General features: G+C 45.9%; 1 protein-coding gene, 1 long non-coding RNA gene and 1 pseudogene across 2 annotated transcripts in view; 1 reads left to right on the plus strand and 2 right to left on the minus strand.

Annotated features, from left to right (window-relative positions):
* LOC115791158 (NACHT, LRR and PYD domains-containing protein 12-like) overlaps positions 1–13,742 on the plus strand; it is a 1,329,445-nt pseudogene that overhangs the window by 1,183,755 nt on the left and 131,948 nt on the right.
* LOC115791148 (NACHT, LRR and PYD domains-containing protein 12-like) overlaps positions 1–13,742 on the minus strand; it is a 150,013-nt gene that overhangs the window by 127,632 nt on the left and 8,639 nt on the right. The gene's annotated exons all lie outside the window — the stretch shown is intronic.
* On the minus strand, positions 1,055–6,672 carry LOC115791712 (uncharacterized). Its single transcript, XR_004020976.1, has 3 exons — positions 6,534–6,672; positions 1,245–1,291; positions 1,055–1,069 (listed from the first exon to the last, which is right to left on the minus strand). It is a non-coding gene; the product is annotated as an uncharacterized LOC115791712 (long non-coding RNA).

Raw genomic sequence — 13,742 nt, forward strand, 5'->3', positions numbered from 1 at the left:
GAAAGATATTATGTCACAATCAGATCCATTATTAAAACAAAGATTAACTTTACTTTTGATGTTATTTATTTAGGAAATAAATCGGATGAGCTTCAGAGAGGGGAAAGATATCTGTGCAGATATTACTAGCTAGTAGTAAAAAAAGCTATAACCAAGAAATGGCTAAATAAAGAACCCCCAACAATTAACGAATGGAAAAAAAATAATCTGGGAAAATTACAGTATGGAACAAAAAACATTTTCTAAGATATGCCACCAAGAAAGGAGAGGAATACTGGAAAAACTGGATGTCATTTCTACAAATAAAGCATATAAGGTTTAGAGAGGTCATACAAAGGTTTCCTCTTCACTAATACTGTAACTTCAATAAGCAATATATACATAAGCATAATTATGAATGGTTATTATATAGCACAAAACTTATTTTTCTAACAGTGTTTGTGAGTGAAAGAGACAGACATGTACAGACTGAACTATCTGTTCAACAGTCAGAGTGTTTCTCTAACAGGAGGACGCTCTTTACACTCAGCTTAGCACAGAGACACTGAGGAACCAGGAGACAAGAACCTAAACCCAGGATAAAGAGGTTCAGTGAATGTGGTGTTGAAGGTGTGGAGGTGGATCAGAGTGTCAGAGGAGACTCTGTAGAAGGACAGAGTGCCAGCAGGACAGTCCACATACACTGCTACTCTGTTAGAGCCAGAGGAGGAGGAGGAGGAGGAGGAGATGGACGTTCCTCTGTTATTGTGCCAGACAGAATGAGGACCATCATCAGAGCAGAGCAGACTCCAGGACTGATCATTCCATCCAAACACACAGGCTTCACTGCGTCCTTTCCTTCTGATTGTTCTGTAACTCACTGATATATAAACCTCTCCTCTCCACTCGACCTCCCAGTAACAGCGACCAGTTAGACCATTTCTACACAGCAGCTGAGGCCAAACATCAAACCTGTCTGGATGATCAGGATATGACTGAACCTCCTCCACATGTGTCACCTTCCTGTTGTTGTCAGACAGTTGGAGGGTTGTCTGTACTGTGTTTGTGTCGATTGTGAGTTGACAGGAATCTGATGGAGAGAACAAACACAATCCAGCTGCAGTTATTGATCCATCATCTGTTCATTGATTGACACTTTGATGATGACTCCTGACATCAGAGATGTGAATGAGTGATGTGACAGTTTGAAGATGGTTGAATGTGTGCTGCTGTGTTTTCATCAATCACATTAAAAACACACTTACACTTCCTCAGACCTGGGATCAGCCATCGCACTCCAGCAGGCTCCGCCCTGAAAGGAGGAGGGGGGTCAGAGCAGCACAGTCTCTGTCAGCATGCACACATGGACATTACATCGTTCTCATACACACACTGTTAGACTCTGATTGTCACGGCTTGCCGCTGTGCAGGCAGGAAGGAGGACCCCAAAATGCAGAACTCCGGGATGGGTGTAATTCACTCACACGTTTTATTTGCACCAATAATACAGAAATAAATCTGAGCTCTCCCCGGCATACACCTAACGGGGGAGAGACGTGAAACTGACTAGACTTTATTCAAACAGACGTACATGCAAGACAGCGGAGAACAACCAACGACATGACAACAGGCATATAAGACACAAGACTTATATACACAGGAGGTAATGGACAAATGGGAAACAGCTGGGAGGGGGAAACAGAAAACAAAACAAAACAAAACACAGGAGCCCCAAACACAAGTCAAAAACAGTCCAAAACAGAGACGAGGGCTAAGATGGCCAAAGCAGTTCAAAAGGGCCAAGGATCAAACAAAAACAAGGGCCAAACAAAAAACAACGGCACAAGGCCAGAAAAACAATCCATATTGTGCAGGGGGCCGTCCAGGCCAAGGCCCAGAAATAACAAGCCAGGGAACACAAGGTTTATCAGGGGGCTGACCGTGCTCCCAGCGGCGGCGGCGACATGACCAGTGTTGAGGATGATGGTGAGCAGGGCTCTGACTGGGAAACTAGGGGCTTGTAGCTGACGGGAGAGACTGGTACTGAGACAGGGAAGTTGCTGAGGCTGACCCTAGGGGCGCTGGCTGAGACAGGGAAGCTGCTACAGCTAGCCGGGGCTCTGACTGGGAGGCTGCTACAGCTAACACTGAAGGCTGTGAGGAAGCTGGTGGTGCTGACACTGGGGACTCTGACTAAAGTGGCTTGGAGGCTGTTGCAGCTGGCTCTGACTAACTGCGGGGAAGCAGTTGCTGAAGTTGATGCCGAAGTTGATGCCGAGGGAGCTACAGAAGCTGACTGTGACTGGACGGAGGCTGCAGCTACAGCTGACTGTGGGGATGCAGCTACAGATGACTGTGAGGGGGACACTGTGGAGCATGGCCATGGCTTGGGGGCTGCTGCTGCAGACAGCTTGGAGCGTGGCCATGGCTTAGGACTTGCTGCTGCTGCAGACAGCTTGGAGCGTGGCTGAAGAGGCGCTACAGGCGATGGAGACAGAGGCTGAAGAGGCGCTGCAGGTGGCGTGGACTGAAGCTGGGATAGAGGCTCTGACTGAAGAGAAGCTGAAGACACCAAAGACTGGCATGAAGGCTCGGACCTAGCTGCCCTCACCCAGGGAACAGGAACGGGTGCAGAGGTCGGCCTATCCATGGCGGCCCCCACCCGCGGAACAGGTATGGGTGCAGGGAGCTTCACAGGAACAAAGCCAAAAGTCTTCAAAGCATTCACAGTCTCTAAAATCCCAGTCCTTTCAGTGGCCGATTCACCAGCAGCCACCCCAGGGGTGACAGAGTGCTTCCCAGGAGCACAGTTCAGAGGGAAAGTACATGCAGCCCAACTAGTTATTTGCTCAACATAGTTCTTGGTTAAGGTGGGTAATGAGTCCATAAGCCAGGGGTATTCAGACAATAGCTCATGAAGTCTGTGTGCGATGGCCTTCCCCTGCTTGTCACAGGGTTGCGGAAACCACTGAACGCATAATTCCAAAACACGCTTATTGGTGTCCTGCTTACACACCTCACTGGGCTGTTTAAGCCATTGTTCACATTGTTCCTGCTCCATTACTTTATCTTTGGCTGGCATAGAAACAGGAAATGTGGGGCTTGATTTTACAGCTGGCTTGAAAAACTCATGTCCTTTAGTGGCCACTTTGTTAGGCACAATGTCAACAAACTCAGTCTTAGCATTAACAGGCAAAGCAAAAGAGTCACTCACAGAACTTGTAGACTGTGCATGAAGCGGTAACGGCTGTGTGGAATCCTGAAGCCACGGTGACTGATTCCACGGTGTTACACCGCTCAGCTCCTGAGGAGATTCCCTCCACTGCTGCCGGGAGCTTGGCCTCCTTCCCTCAGAAGCAGGCAGCGGTGAAGCGGAAGCGCTAGGAGGCCAGGGACCCCCGTGTCCCGGGAACCAGAAAAATGATTCCTCCGGAGTCAATCTGGGTGTGGTCTCCTCCATAACTGTGGCATGGAAACCCGTGGTGTGGAAATCCGCAGCGTTATACCGCACAGCTGCGGGGATGAGTCGCACTGCTGCTGCCGGGGACTCGTCTTCCTCCATGGCTGTGTCGACTGCTGAGGAAGGGAGGGGCCAGCGAGCGATGTGGCAGGTGAGCGAGCGGCTAGAGCCAGAAAAATTATGCCAGTGCGAACTGCCTGCGGTTTAGGCAGAGGAGGTGAGTGGCGTTGCCGGGGACCCTTCCAATACGCCGGTCCCCCTAGCACCAGGCGAGTGCCACTGTAGAGATCGGAGTCTGCGGGATCCACTCGTGGTCGCGTCATTCTGTCACGGCTCACTGCTGTGCAGGCAGGAAGGAGGACCCCAAAATGCAGAACTCCGGGACAGGTGTAATTCACTCACATGCTTTATTTGCACCAATAATACAGAAATAAACATGAGCTCTCCCCGGCGTACACCTAACATGGGAGAGACGTGAAACTGACTGGACTTTACTCAAACAGACGTACATGCAAGACAGTGGAGAACAACCAATGATGCAACAACACAAGACTTATACACACAGGAGGTAATGGACAAATGGGAAACAGCTGGGACGGAAACACAGGAAACAAAACTAAACCCAAAGCACACAGACCAAAGACCTACCAAAATAAAACAGGAAGTAACCTAACATTGTACACACCGGCTTGCCACAGAGGGATAACAGGCACCAGCACAACAGAACACAGGGAGACAGAAACAGCGAAACATAATAAAACAGAACTATACAACAAGAACCTAAAACACTGGGCCACCGGCCCAGGACCATGACACTGATAAAGTAACAGGCCAACATTTTTCACACATACACTTCAAACCATACGTGGATCAAATTGCTGATGATTTGGACTGCTCCTGGATCTGTCAGTACACCATTGTACTGAATGAAATATGACTGATTTAAACTATGACCTTCATCATCTTTATATTCCTCTTCCCTCTGTTTTGCTGTAAAGGACACCTTCCTGCCTTTGCTCTCATTCATGACCTTTAATAGTTTCTTCTAACATCCAGAGATCTGTATGATCTGTTTCTTAGTGTCTGTACAGTTAAGCAACAACAGTCACTACATGACTGACACACAAACTTCATCTCTCTGAATAAAAACATTAGACATTTTCTGTATTATTGTTGGGTCTTTACCCACAATACAAAGCGCTTTAAGGCGACTGTTTGTTGTGATTTGGTGCTATATAAATAAAATTGAATTAAATTGAATTGAACTCATACTGGTTATCAAACAATGATTTCATTTAAAAATCCAAAATCAAACTGACTTGAAACTGAGTGAGTAACACTGCGAGGGAGTGAACTGTTCATCTGAAAGGAAATTAGTCTGTGGAAACAGGAAGTTGCTTTGGAATGGTTTTTGAAGATCTTTCAACTTTAATTCTTTAAGTGTGATTAATATTAAGTTTGTAGATGGGAGTTTTCATATTTTAATATTCATTTCAATTTTCATGTTTTCAGTTTTTATATGTAGTGGTGCATCAGTATGAGTGTTGCCACTGCCGGAGTTCAGTAGCACTAGGGGGAGGAGGTGGGCTTGTTAACCCAAGTTTTCTATAGCAAAAGAAGAAAAAGTTAATGGAGTCTGACTAAACTGGTAGCAGTGCATAAGTTATTGGTTCCAAAGGTGTTTGATGCTATCATGTAGTCCAGGGGTCTCAAACTCCAGGCCTCGAGGGCCGGTGTCCTGCAGCTTTTAGATGTGTCTCTGCTTCAACACACCTGAGTCAAATATAGAAGTCATTAGCAGGACTCTGGAGAACTTGACTGCATCCTGAGGAGGTAATTCAGCCATTTGATTCAGGTGTGCTGGATCAGGGACACATCTAAAACCTGCAGGACACCGGCCCTCGAGGCCTGGAGTTTGAGACCCCTGATGTAGTCGCACTGTCAATGCTAATTGCATTAGTGTGTCTGTGGGAATATCCATTGTGTATTAGCATCAAGCTAGGGGGATACATGCTAACTATTATTTTTTTTTACCTTTTTCTAGTGGCTATACCAGCTACAATTTGAAGTAGTAAGGCTTGTTTGTATATTTTAATAGTTCTTGTGTTTTGTAGTTTTACAGTGCCTTCATTAGAAAGACAAATCAACCCTGCAATGATGGCAGAAAGCTTTTGCCTAATAGTATGAATAGTATAGTATGTATTTGATAATCTATGAAATCATTGATTACAGACTAAATGAGTTTGTTAATGTGGAAATCTCCTTCACTGCTTTTGAGATAAAGTCTTAGTTTCTCCTACCGTAATGGCCAGTATATACACACAACACAAAAGAACATGGGCTTAGATTGTGTAACCATGGTAACTCAATGGTTTCTCTGACATAACCAAGGAAAGTTAATGAACTAACTGAATATTATCATCTAATTTGTTTTAATCTTGTCTCTCTGTGACAGCTCATAGCCCCACTCCCTTGCTGTTAGCTCCCACTGTTAAGAATAGCAAAATAAGAAACTAAGAATGCTATGCTAGCTGTATTACTGTGCATACTCTGGCCAACAGAAATCACTCTCACTTTAAATGTAGGTTTTATTTCAAGTGTTCTCAGGGCTGAAGTTACTGTGGGACAGCCCTTTGGGGGTATTATCAGCTTTAACTGCTTTGATTTGCCCTGTTAGGGCCTAATGCTTATTTCAGGTGAAGGGTCAGTGCTGTTTCCCTTGCTTTTTAGGTGGTAAGCAGCTAAGGCTAAGTAGGCTGCTTTGTTCTGCTGGGGATTTTTGTGACCATGACATAAGTCAGGGTCAGCAGGAGAAAGGGGATTTTTTTTTTCCTAGAAATTACTGTAACTTTAGACATACATAATAAATGGTGAGCAACACGTATTGTTGTTTCTGGAGATGGTCTCCTTGGAGATCCCTTATATACATATCTCTCGTATCTCTTGTAAATATCTCAACTAGACTAGTGTTTCTGTTCTGATCCAATGAAAAAAATGTTCCTGCATGTGTGATTGTTCATGTCACATCTGCATAAAAAAGCACGAAGAAAAATGTTTCCAGCTCTTCCTCCTCTATCAGACATCCTCTCCATACCTGAGAGTGTCCAGTCTCCAGCGTGGATCCTTCAGTGCGGCCGACAGCAGCTTCATTCCTGAGTCTCCTGGATGATTGTAGCTCAGGTCCAGCTCTCTCAGATGGGAGGGGTTGGAGCTCAGAGCTGAGGCCAGAGAAGTACAGCCTTCCTCTGTGATCAGACAGTGTGACAGACTGCAGACACACAAAACAACAATCCATCTGTGAACTCGTTACTTGACTCTGATTTTTCTCCATTGCATTAAAAGCGCTTGTATGTGAGGAACACTGTGAGGAGGCGCTATGCTGTGACGCGAGAATGCACGAGAATCTCGGCAGTTTCCAACATGGCAGCCCATCATTGACTGCAAAACCTTTACTGATTACTTTTCTCAGCCAACTTATTGTTAGACAGTGCCAGAGGTAATTCAGAAGGCTTTATTTTTTCTCTAACTTTAACACTCTGGAGCACGGCGAATAGGATCTTGAAATGGCGCCGGGGGTGGGAGTCATTCCTCAGTATGGATGCCTTGGGTTCCCTGGAGCCCTTGCTCCTCGACTGGGGGGGCTCCGTCTGAGACCACCCTCTCCCGTCTGCTGGGGTGGGTGTGCGGTTGTCTTTGGACTGAGTAGCCATGGGTCTTCCTGGCTCTTGGTGGGCTGCTGGTGGCCTGGGTTTCCTGGGGCTTTCTCTGCCTGCCTCTGGCTTCTGATGGGTGGAGCTGCAGCGTTTTGCCCTCATTGGTAAGTACGTTCCATGACACAGACACAAACATGACACAGACACAAACACCCACTCAATCACAACTCAACAAAATTGTTGGTGTACGTAACATGCTTTGTTAGTTTTGTTTTTCACACACAAATTTATTTTTGCAAGTATTGATAGTATTTTTTTATGTTAAAGTGATGAAGTATCTGATTAATAGACTTGTGCTCTTTTCCCTTTTTTTTTTTTTTGCTCCCTTTCTCTCTCCCTTTTTCTTCTCTTTATTTTCCTCTTCTTCAGCCTGTCAGCTCTGGCTGTTACATTGTATGTTAAAAAATAACTCAGATAAATAAAATAAAGGGTTAAAACATCAACAAGAAGAGCCTATTGATAACCTATAGAGCTCATCTTGAAATAGCAAATATGTTTGGCACAACAACGCATTCAGATCACAGTTCTGCTTGCAAGATCTACCAGACATGACAGGCTTTAAAAAAAAAAAAAAAAAAAAAAGTATGGATGCCAGTTTGACCTGCATCCTCCTCTCTCCCACCACCTGCACAGGGTCTGAGTGACAGTTTGGGTTGGGTTGGGTCTTAATGTCACGGCTGATGTGACAAGCACGGCAGAGAGGACCTCAATGCACTAATGCAATAAAAACAGAGCATCACTAAAATAATTCAGAACACTGTGTCATGGGCCCAGTAATAATAATGTTTTTATATTAATATAGCACAAGGTTCAGTTATTTTTCAGCAAAAATAGAAAAACATCCTCCAAAGAACTACTTTTACTTTCTTACTTTAAGTACATTTCGGAGCCTGCACTTTTTTTTTAATAGCCAGGATTTCCTCCTCTTCCTGTGGGAATCTGGTGTAGACTTTGTTGAACCCTCTGCAGTTCTCCCCACAGATCTTTTCTGAGGAGGAACCAACACAGAGCTTACAAGTCATCAGGGGTCAGGAAGTGGGGAAGACATGGTGGTGTGCACCAGAGGCTGAAGCGACAGGGCCCCCATTGGATGCCGCTTCCCACTATCATGTTGGCAAATGTCCAGTCACTCAGGGGCAAAATTGAAGAGTTTCAGGCCAATGACAGGTATCTGGCAAAGTGCAAAAATGCTTGTGTCTTGGCACTGATGGAAACTTGGCTGAAAGACTGTGAGATTGAAGGTTTCAGAGAGCACACTTGGTTGGACACTCCATAGTGACAGACAAATCACTTGGTGGAGGATTCTATCTTTACATATATAAAAAGTGGTGCAAAACAATTGTCATCAGGAAGACAACTTGCACTCCCAATATTGATCTGTGTCTTTGCGTCCTTTTTAGTTTACAGTCATACAGAATTTATTGATGCCATCAACAGAATGTGAATAAACAGCAGCTATGAATAAATAATGAGAAACTAGAAAATGAACTTCAAGGCTGGAAAGATTAAAGTTGTTAATGTTTGCCATGTGCTAACTATGCAAAGCTTTCTCCCAGAAAAGTTTTTAAACTCAGCTGCTGTGACAGGAAGGATGGATGCAGTGTTTTTACTACATTAACGTCGCTCCATCCGCTAGTTATGAAGATAACTGTGTTGCACAGTCTAGATCAGGGGTGCCCACACTTTTTCAGCTTGCGAGGTACTAGCAAAGCTAACGCGTGCGTAGGGTGGTAACGAAATGGATGGATGATAGTTTATCATCCATCTCCTACTTCTTTTAATGCCGTGTGATCTACATTTTTTCCCCAACTCCACTGGGGGTTTCGTGTGATCTACCTGCACTCCTCTTGCGATTGACAAGTAGATCGCGATCAACGTATTGGGCACCCCCGGTCTAGATGAACAGATGCACCTTCTCTCTACATCTGTGCAAACACAGTGAGAGAGAAAGAGACACAGATGAGTTTATTTCTCACTTCCAGCATGAGGGGAATGGTGATATCAGCCAGACAGTGCAGAGTCAGCTGTGGTCAAATTCACAATAAATTTGTTTCTGCTCTTCTGTTCAGACAACATATCCACTACAAAATATTGAGTTTAATGAGCGCTCATTAGCCCCAGAGAAAACACCTGAGATATTTATTGAACTGCAATGTTGTCAGACACACTTAGCGTTCACTTATGTTAAAAACACATTATGCTGAGAATTTGGCTGTATTTAAGACTATCTCGTTCAGGTCTGTATCTGCACCTCTGTAGTCTCATAGTATGCGGAATAAGCTAGATGAATCCCATTGGCTGCTTCTCTCTGTGACTCATAGACCTCTTCCTGAAAGGAGTGGGCCAGCAGCCATTTCAGTTCAATTTTATTTATATAGCTCCAAATCACAACAGTCACCTCAAGGCACTTTATATCGTAAGGTAAAGATCCTATAATATTTGATGTAAAGACTCAGACACTTTGATAGACTGATCTGCAAACCAGGAGTATACAGGCACAGTACAAAAAAATAATAATCATTTTTAAAAATCTGGTATTTTGGGCCAGAATTTAAAATATACATGCTGGTGACAAAAGAGATGAACATTAATGTGTTAAAGTCATATATTCTGGGACCTCCAGGGTTAGATAAATGGCTGTTTGATATAATTCAGATTTTGAATTATCATCAGTGGAAAAGTCTGAATCCTGACCTGAGAGTTTCCAGTTTGCAGTGTGGACTCTTCAGTCCAACAGATAGAAGCTTCACTCCTGAATCCTGCAGGTTGTTGTTACTCAGGTCCAGCTCTCTCAGACTAGAGGACTGGGAGCTGAGAACTGAGGACAGAGCTTCACAGCTTCTCTCTGAGAGGTTACACCAGTTCAGCCTTAAGGGAGAATAATATTTGTGATCAGATCAAATTACATTTAATGTTGAATCTAGACAACACAAGACAAACAAAACAACTCACAGTTTTATGAATATCATTGTAATTAACTCTGGGACAAATTTAAAAACATTTCATATTTCAGTAAAAACACAATCATACTCCTGTATCTGAATGGAAGCCAGTAAGGAGCTGGCACATCCAATGATATTAGTTCAGTATCCTGTGATGCTGGTGTACACTATTGTTGGTCACAAATTCTGTTGCTAGGCAACAGTAACACTAGATAGATGACTTCAGTCATTTAAAGAGGAAATATTCCTTTTTTTTACAGCTCTAGTTTTGTTTTTTTTTATTATTGTGGGACTTCACAGTGTAAAACATTTCTTATATTTGACCTTGATGCAACCCCTCACCTTATTATTATGTTTCTGAAACTTGTTTGCCTCCTCCTCTAAGGCCACTCTACTTAAAAACCTCCTTTCTTCTGATGAGCCTTTTTTTTCTTTTTTACTGAGGAGCAGTACTAACAAACCATAACTTTTGATTGCTGATTAGAAACAGAGCTTCTCAGATCCACTGATCCATGATAGAGACTGAATTCAATTTTCACCATTTTGATTAATAAGCAACCACATAGATGAAGATATTTTTTTTTGGTGTCCCACCCTCGATTTGCAGCTGGAACACAGCATGAGAATATAAAATAGAGGGGCTCCTGCAAAAAAAAGGATAAAATGTACAAGATATGGGAATAGATACATTCAGCAAGCCATGTATGAGGAGAACAAAATGAAGGGACAAAGCACCTCCACACATTTATGACCCACAGGTTCACTGGACACAAACACCACATGTGTAATATAAATGTGAAGGGGGTGATTGTAGTGTGAAATCACTGAAAATATCTTTTTTATTTTATGTTCTTCACAGAAAATGATCCAAAGAGAAGGACTGAAAACACGTCCAACTGACCCCCACACAAAACAAGGGTTAATAATGACTGGTACCTTAAAATTTTATTTCTTTGTTGGTTCCCCTACGATGTCTCCTGCGCTACCCGCAGGAGGCGTCGTAGGGGTCGGGTGCAGTGTGTGTTGGGCGGTGGCCAAGGGCGGAGGTTCTGGCGGACCAATCCCCAGCTATCGAAACTGGCTATTGGGACATGGAATGTCACCTCTCTGGTGGGGAAGGAACCTGAGCTAGTGCATGAGGTTGAGAGATACCAGCTAGATATAGTCAAGCTCACCTCAACACATGGCCTGGGCTCTGGAACCAGTCTCCTGGAGAGGGGCTGGACTCTGTTCCAGTCTGGAGTTGCCCTCGGTGAGAGGCGGCAAGCTGGGGTCGGTATTCTTGTATCCCCTCGGCTTGCTGCCTGCACGTCGGAGTTTTCACTGGTGGACGAGAGGGTTGTTTCCCTGCACCTTCGGGCCGGGGAATTGGTCTTGACTGTTGTTTGCGCTTATACACTGAATGACAGTTCAGACTACCCACCCTTTTTGGAGTCGCTAGGCGGGGTGCTTGAGAGTGCTCCATCCAGTGACTCTATAGTCTTGCTGGGAGGGCAATGACAGTGAGACCTGGAGGGGCGTGATTGGGAGGAACGGCCTGCCCGATCTGAACCCGAATGGTGTTTTGTTATTGGACTTCTGCGCAAACCACAGTTTGTCCATAACGAACACCATGTTCAAACATAAGGATGTCCATAAGGGCATGTGGCACCAGGACACCACAGGTCACAGGTTTTGTAATCGTATCACCAGATCTGTGGCCGTATGTTCTGGACATCCGGGTGAAGAGAGGAGCTGAGCTGTCAACTGATCCCCAACTGGTGGTGAGTTGGATCAGGTGGCGGGGGAAGATGCTGGACAGACCTGGCACACCTCAACATATTGTGAGGGTGTGCTGGGAACACCTGGCAGAAGCCCCAGTCCAGGAGATCTTCAACTCCCACCTCTGGCAGATCTTCAACAGAATTCCGAGGGAGGCTGAGGACATTGAGTCCGAATGGACAATGTTCCGCACCTCCATTGTTGAGGCTGCTGCTCAGAGCTGTGGCTGCAAGGTGGTTGGTGCCTGTCGTGGTGGTAACCCCTGAACCAGATGGTGGTCACCGGAGGTGAAGGGAGCCATCAAGCTGAAGAAAGAGTCCTATCGGGCTTGGTTAGCCTGTGGGACTCCGGAGGCAGCTGACAGGTATCGGCAGGCCAAGCGGAACACCTGCTCGGGCAGTGGCCGAAGCAAAAACTCGGGTGTGGGAGGACTTCGGTGAGGCTATGGAAAAAGACTTTCGGAGCAATCGAAGCAATTCTGGCAAACCGTCAGGCGACTCAGGAGGGGAAAGCGGTGCTCCCCTCACACGGTTTATAGTGCGGGTGGGGTGCTGCTGACTTCAACTGAGGCTATAGTCGGACAGTGGAAGGAATACTTTGAGGACCTCCTCAATCCAACTGCTTTCTGTAGTGGAAGCAGAGTCTGGGGACAAGGGAGATGACTTGACCATCACCGGGGGTGAGGTCACTGAGGTGGTTAAACAACTCCTTGGTGGCAGGGCCCCTGGGGTGGACGAGATTTGCCCTGAGTTACTGAAGGCTGTGGATGTTGTAGGGCTGTCTTGGTTGACACGCCTCTGCAACATCGCGTGGAGATCTGGGGCAGTGCCAATGGATTGGCAGACCGGGGTGGTGATCCCCATCTTTAAGAAGGGAGACCGGAGGGTGTGCTCCAACTTTCGGGGGATCAAACTCCTGAGCCTTCCCGGTAAGGTCTATGCCAGGGTGCTGGAAAGGAGGGTCCACATGTTAGTCAAACCTCGGATCCAGGAGGAACAATGCGGTTTTCGTCCTGGTCGCGGAACGCTGGACCAGCTCTTTATCCTCTCAAGGATATTCGAGTGTGCGTGGGAGTTTGCCCAACCAGTCTACATGTGCTTTGTGGACTTGGAGAAGGCATTCAACCATGTCCCTTTGGGTATCCTGTGAGAGATCCTGCGGGAGTATGGAGTGTCTGGCCCGTTGTTGTGGACAATTCAGTCTCTGTACAACCGCAGTGAGAGCTTGGTCCGTATAGCCGGTAATAAGTCGGATTCGTTTCCTGTGGGTGTTGGACTCCGTCAGGGCTGCCCTTTGTCACCAATTCTGTTCATAATTTTTATGGACAGAATTTCTAGGCGTAGCCAGGTGGCGGAAGGCTTCTTCCTTGGTGGCCTCAGAGTCTCATCTCTGCTCTTTGCAGATGATGCGGTCCTGTTGGCTTCATCAGGGGGGGGCCTCCAGCTCGCAGTGGAACGGTTTGCAGCTGAGTGTGAAGCGGCCGGCATGAGAATCAGCACCTCTAAGTCTGAGGCCATGGTTCTCAGCCGGAAAAGGGTGGAGTGCCCTCTCCGGCTCAGGGACGAGTTCTTGCCCCAAGTGGAGGAGTTCAAGTATCTCGGGGTCTTGTTCACGAGTGACGGGAGAAGGGAGCGGGAGATCGACAGACGGATCAGGGCTGCTTCTGCAGTAATGCGGATGCTGCACTGGTCTGTCGTGGTGAAGAGGGAGCTTACTATAAAAGTGAACCTGTCGATTTACCAGTCGATCTACGTTCCTACCCTTACCTCTGGTCACGAGCTTTGGGTAGTGACCAAAAGAATAAGATCGCGAATACAAGGGGCAGAAATGAGTTTCCTTCGAAAGGTGGCTGGCCTCTCCCTTGGAGATAAGGTGAGGAGTGCGGCC

The sequence above is a fragment of the Archocentrus centrarchus genome, chromosome 2, assembly GCF_007364275.1.
Source record: "Archocentrus centrarchus isolate MPI-CPG fArcCen1 chromosome 2, fArcCen1, whole genome shotgun sequence".
Taxonomy (NCBI): domain Eukaryota; kingdom Metazoa; phylum Chordata; class Actinopteri; order Cichliformes; family Cichlidae; genus Archocentrus; species Archocentrus centrarchus.